This window comes from Pollachius pollachius (assembly GCF_949987615.1).
Source record: "Pollachius pollachius genome assembly, chromosome: 17".
Taxonomy (NCBI): Eukaryota; Metazoa; Chordata; class Actinopteri; order Gadiformes; family Gadidae; genus Pollachius; species Pollachius pollachius.
Genome location: NC_136950.1, coordinates 16,957,025 through 16,963,176, shown reverse-complemented (window position 1 = coordinate 16,963,176; position 6,152 = coordinate 16,957,025).

Genomic DNA, 6,152 nt, shown 5'->3' with positions numbered 1-6,152 from the left:
GTCTTAATTTAATAGATATTTCAAAGGATGACACATATCCCTCTGGCTCTGAGCAAGACAGTGAGCCAGAGCTGCCAGGAGATGTCATCGAGCCCCTCCCAACTGCATTAAGCAGCAGATACGCTGTTCCAAAAGGACCCAATGGTAGCCCTATATTTTAAATTTACACATTTTATTAGCAGCTGTCAGTATCTAATCTTGTGGATCCCTTAATTATACATTCCCATAGAGATAGGACACATTATTTAACATGCATTCCAGACACTTCAAGATCCAGAGAAGAGGATCCTGTACAGCCGTGTTTGAAAACATTTCCCAGAACTCAGCATGGTACTAGGAAAAGGGCTTTTAACAGCTCCTGGTATAAGGACAATTCATGGCTTGAATATTCTGTAAGTCAAGATTTGATTTATTGTTTCGCCTGTAGGCATTTTTCTCTGCCCAAAACACTTGAATCTGCCATCACATCCCAGTCAGGCTTTTGTAACTGGAAAAAGGCGCTATTTAAAGATTCTGGGTTTAAGCTCCATTCGAAGGCAGAGAATCATATGAATGCTATGTATGCTTGGAATCAGCATAAAAAGGCCATTGACAGCAATTCATCAATTTTAGATGTCATAAATGAGGACCGGAAAAAGAAAGCAGATGTGAATTGCAGATGTGCTCCTATTAAATGCCACTTAAAATATAGCACAGAGAGGTCATCGAGAGTCTGATGACTCTCACAACAAGTAATTTTTTGACAATTTTAGAAGAAATAGCAAAGCATGACCCTCTCATAGAGAAAATTTGAACGCATGTGGCAATGCTAAGTACACAAGCCACCAAATCCAGAACAAAGTTCTTGAGGGCTTAGCTGAGATGTAATAGCAGATGAAACCAAAGATTTAAAGAAAAAATAACAAATATCTGTAGTTGTGAGGTACTATTACAACGGGGCCATCCACGAAAGCTTTATACACTTTCAGTCAGCTGAAAGCTTAGATGCAGCAGGTCTCACAAAAAATGTCAATTGATTGCCTTGAAAAACATGGTCTGGACTTCAAAAATAATCTTGTGGGGCAAGGCTATGATGGTGCGTCCGTCACGAGCGGAAAGCATTCTGGTTCGTCTGCGCGGATTAAAAACAGTGCAAGATTTAAATTTTATGTGCACATTTGCACATTGTTTGAATTTGGTTCTTGTCGATGCTGTAAAATCAATGCCTGAGGCAGTTAACTTTTTTGCTCTCCTGCAGAAGCTTTATAACTTTGTATCTGGCTCGTACGTTCATCTCAAGTGGCTTGCAGTTCAGAAAGAGCTGTATCCACAGCAGCAACCCACGGAACTACAGAGACTTACGGATGTAAGGTGGGCATGCAGATACATGGCATGCCGTAATCTGAGGGACAGGCTTCCAGCAGTTCTGAGACTGCTACAGGATATCGCACTTGAAAATAGTGGTGATAGATCAGTGGAAGCAAAGGGGCTTCTTTGTCAGATAGATTTACACTTCATAGGGCTTTTGGTTACCAAGTGCTTGGTGATGCCAAATATCTTTCTGACATGCTCCAATCCAGCTCTCTTGAACTAGCAAGGGCTGTGGATATAGTAGGTGCCCTTACATACACATTACAGGACTACAGAAGTGAGGGTTCCTTTGGAGAACTATGAAAAGAGGTTGAAGAAATTGCAGAGCACTGCAAAATAAGCATACAAACAATGTGTAAAAGCCAGTCTAAAACAAGCTCTAGATTTCATGAGTCATTGATGATGAGCACTGTAGGACAGATAAATGGTGACCAAAGTGATTGTGAGAGCTTCCAAAGAGCTATGTTTTATCAGGTGCTTGACTGTCTCACAGCAGAGCTGCAGAGGCGTTTTTCAAATAAGAATTGCGAGATAATGCAAGGGGTCCAGTCTCTCAACCCAAAGAGTACAACATTCTTGAATGAGGAGCCTCTGTTAGCCTTTGCTCAGACCTTTGAGTCCGATTTAGAGGACCTCAAACATGAGGTTAATCAAACCAAGCGGCTTCTTGATAGTAGAGAGAAAAGTGGAATGGACATGGTCTACTCTCCTTGACTTTGTTGTGTTTCTAGAACCATATAAAGAAGTCTTCCATGAGCTATTTCGACTTTGTTAGATTTCTGTTACACCAGTCAGCAGTGCTTCTTGCGAGAGAAGCTTCTGAGCTTTGAAACTGATTAAAACCCACCTGAGGACAACAATGGCTGATGACAGGTTAAGACACCTTGGAATTCTCAGTGTTGAGTCAAGGAGGGCACGCTCCCTCAACATGGATGCGTTTGTGAAACATTTTGCCAGTTCTCACCAGAACCCCTAGGATCATTCGGCACTCTGGTGGTCCCTCTGTTCATGATTAAAACCTTCACTTTGTACTCCAAAGGGTATCATAAGTCTGTAATATTGGTGGGCACCACAATTATTTATTTTTTTCAAGTCCATTTCTGCTTGATAATATTTTGTGCAGGCATATCTTGTGTTTTCAGTCAGACCGAAAAAATATATATTGTTTGACTTGGGGGGGGGGGGGGGGGGGGGGTTTATTTATGGAAGTAAATTTTTGGTAAATTTACTTCCATAAATAAACTATGCAAAGTAAGTCACACACAAATGCTATCTTATCTCCTTTTTTCCTTGAGCTTTATTTTCTGAAAATATTTTTTGGGATGTTCAACACTGATTGTGTGTGTGTGTGTGTGTGTTTGTGTGTGTGTGTGTGTCCACTGCCTAACCCCGCCCATCCTCTGGTGTTTAATGGTTCTGACTGAGTTTTCATAAAGATTATACAATACATATTACACCCCAACTGTTTCTGCGGTGGGTTTTGAAAGTACCCAAGAAAACCGTGACCCGCGCCTTTGAGGTTTACACCCGCGACTCCGTTTTTAAAACAACCCGTCAAGCTTGCAACCCTGCATCACCTTCACCTCCATCGTACTGGCAGCGATGGGAAGTTTACAAATAATTATAATTTATGTATTGTATATAACCAGGAATTTATGTATTTTATAACCTTGTTGGTTGTGCTTTCTTCAGGCGCCTCCTCAGCATTACGCGCGGATATTGTAGGTATAACACGCCATTTTACGTTGAAATGCGACGTAATCCAGTGTTCACGAAAACGTACACTGTCAACGTATGCTAATGGAGACTGGGTTGGCTCTCAGATATACGTGTTTCTAACAAGATGATATCATTAAAAGTTACATAAAGTAACGGTTTAATAACACAACCGCAGCAAACACGTGAGCTGCTAGTTTAGCTAAAGCAGCGTCCCCAGCAACCTGACGTTGTTGAAACATGCGAGCGAGCCGATAAAATCTTCCTAATAACTATAAAACTAAAGATCAGACACAATCACTGACTGAAGATTATGCAAGTGAAAAGTATATTTCTCGCTAGAAATGTTATTAGAAACACGTTTAATGGTGAATCGGTCCTAAAATGTTGCATTTCCCATTCAGATAATAAAGATTAATAAAGATCATACACATTCACTTACTGAAGATTATGCAAGGAAAAAGTATATTTCTCGCTAGAAATGTTATTAGAAACACGTTTATTGGTGTATCTGTCCTAAAATATTGCATTTCCCATTCAGATAATAAAGTTTAATATAGGCTACGTAACAATTTCACCAAATGCTGAGAGAACGTCTCGCCCCCTGTTGGTCCTATTCCTCCATTCATTTAGATGAGCGGAAGAAAGCCTGTACTCCTCACGCTTTGGTCAGGCAAAGCGTGACACTAAACAATGGTCCACAGATGTGGACCATCGTATCTATTTCACGCTTTGGCGTGATACCGGGTTGTGTAGTGAGTCCTGCTGTAGCGAGTCTTGCTGTAGTCAGTCCTGGTGTAGCAAGTCTTACTGTAGTGAGTCCTGCTGCAGTGAGTCCTGTGGTAAGTCCTGCTGTATTAAATCTTTCTGTAGTGAGTCCTGATGTAACAAGTCTTAATCTGGTGAGTCCTGCTCTAGTGAGTCCTGTGGTAAGTCCTTCTGTAGTGAGTCCTGCTGCTGGTTGGCTGTAGTGGGTCCTGTTGTAGTGAGTCCTGCTGTAGTGAGTCCTGGTGTAGCGAGTCTTACTGTAGTGAGTTCTCTGTAGTGAGTCCTGTTGTAGTGAGTCCTGCAATTGTGGGTCCTGGTGTAGAGAGTCCTGATGCTGGTTGGCTGTAATGATTCCTGCTGTAGTAAGTCCTGCTGTAATGATTGCTGCTGTAGTGAGTCCTGCCGTAATGATTCCTGCTGTAGTGAGTCCTGCTGTAGTGAGTCCTGCTGTAGTGAGTCCTGCTCTAATGAGTCCTGCTGTTGTGAGTCCTGCTGCAGTGAGTCCTGCTCTAATGATTCCTGCTGTAGTGAGTCCTGCTGTAGTGAGTCCTGCTCTAATGAGTCCTGCTGTTGTGAGTCCAATATGTTACGCCCCTGTGAGGGGGGTATAGAAAGAACAACAAGGACGCAGAATTGTAGTTAAAGTCCAAAGTTGTAATGATGTTCACAATATTCAATAAGCAGTGCATTTTTTATGCAATTTCAAATATTAGGTATACCTGTATTCATAAAATGGTATTTTCACAATATGCAAAACTCAATACACATAGCAATTTTCCTTTAAACTACTTTCAAAATGACATGTAAATGAACAGCATATTAAAGTGTGCATTTTTTGAGTACTAAGGTACAATGTATAAATAAAATTAAAATGTAAAAAATAAAATTTAAATGTAAAATTAAAAAATTAAATTAAAATGTACTAAAGTACATTTTAAGCTTTTCACCATGACTTTTCATTTTTCAATAAAGCATTGCTTCAGCTAAAACACACTGACAATACTCTCTAACGACACTTAAACGGAATACAGTGGCATCTTATTCTATAACACATTGGCATATATTTTACATGTTAAATTAACACAGCATTAACACGCTTTGTCAGGAAATGGTGGACACTTTCTTACCACGCGCCTGCCCGTGTGATGCTGCTAACAATCACGCTACGACAGAGCGACTCCTCCGTGTTTAACCCAACTACTTTTTCAAACATTCCATGCACGGCTATAACCCTCTCGGCATGTTCCCTAGCAGTAAAACTTAAATACATAAACAATTACACAACCACCGTTCTTACCTGTAAGGGGGGTATAGAAAGAACATCGAGGATGCAGTATTGTAGTTAAAGTTCAAAGTTGTAATGGCCGAGGAGACGGAAAGCACGCTATTCCCCTACAGGCTGAATGAGGCAAAACAAAAGTAATCGAACACAGACCATCTAGAGATTGAACACAAAATGAGGTGAAATAAAGAAAGACTGCAACAACTTTCCTAATTTAGCTCTTCAGAATAATGTTTTAGCAAATAAACAATAATGCATTTTTTAGATAAACATGGGAATAAACAAAAACATATTACCAGCATCCCATTATAACTGAAAAGGGTGGAGCAATGGGTAACAGATATTAATAGAGTGGAAAGTCAGTTTTTGCATTTTGAAGCATTTTTTGACTTATTGACTGCATTAAGCATTTCTAAACATTTTACTGCAACGCATATTTATAACCATTACACTTACAGTGATTTTTCTTATATGCATCCACTCCGAAACACTATAAATGCTGTGGCCATGTGTGGACAGCCCTCCACTTCACGAACGAGGCATCACAGTGGCCATGAAGCCTCTTTTCTCTTTTAGTGCTCTCTCAACTCAGCTCCATGTCCATGATCAGCGTGGACCTCAGGTCCAGCGCTACCTTGCCTCTTCCTGCCTGTGTAGGCACCAACCTGGCTGCAAACTCTTCTTCCTTGCTTCTTCCTTCTCCTATCGTATCTGGCAGTATAGTTGTATATTTATGAATGATTAGTGTTTGACACTAAAGGAGCAAAACCTCAGCCAAGATCTGCACATCTATTCACACGTTCTCTGTGAACACTGGACACTTCTCTACATTAGACACAGGAAGCTATGATGTCACCTCTCTAAGTTAAGGCCCTGCCTTTCAAAATACCAAACCTATGGACCAATGATCAAACACTGCCGTCAGGGGGGGGCGGGGGGGGGGAAGAGATAGACCTGGAGGAGGACGTGGACATAGGAGACGAGGACCAAAGTATGGGATGAGATGGAGTAGCGTTGGTTGACCATGTTGTGGGAC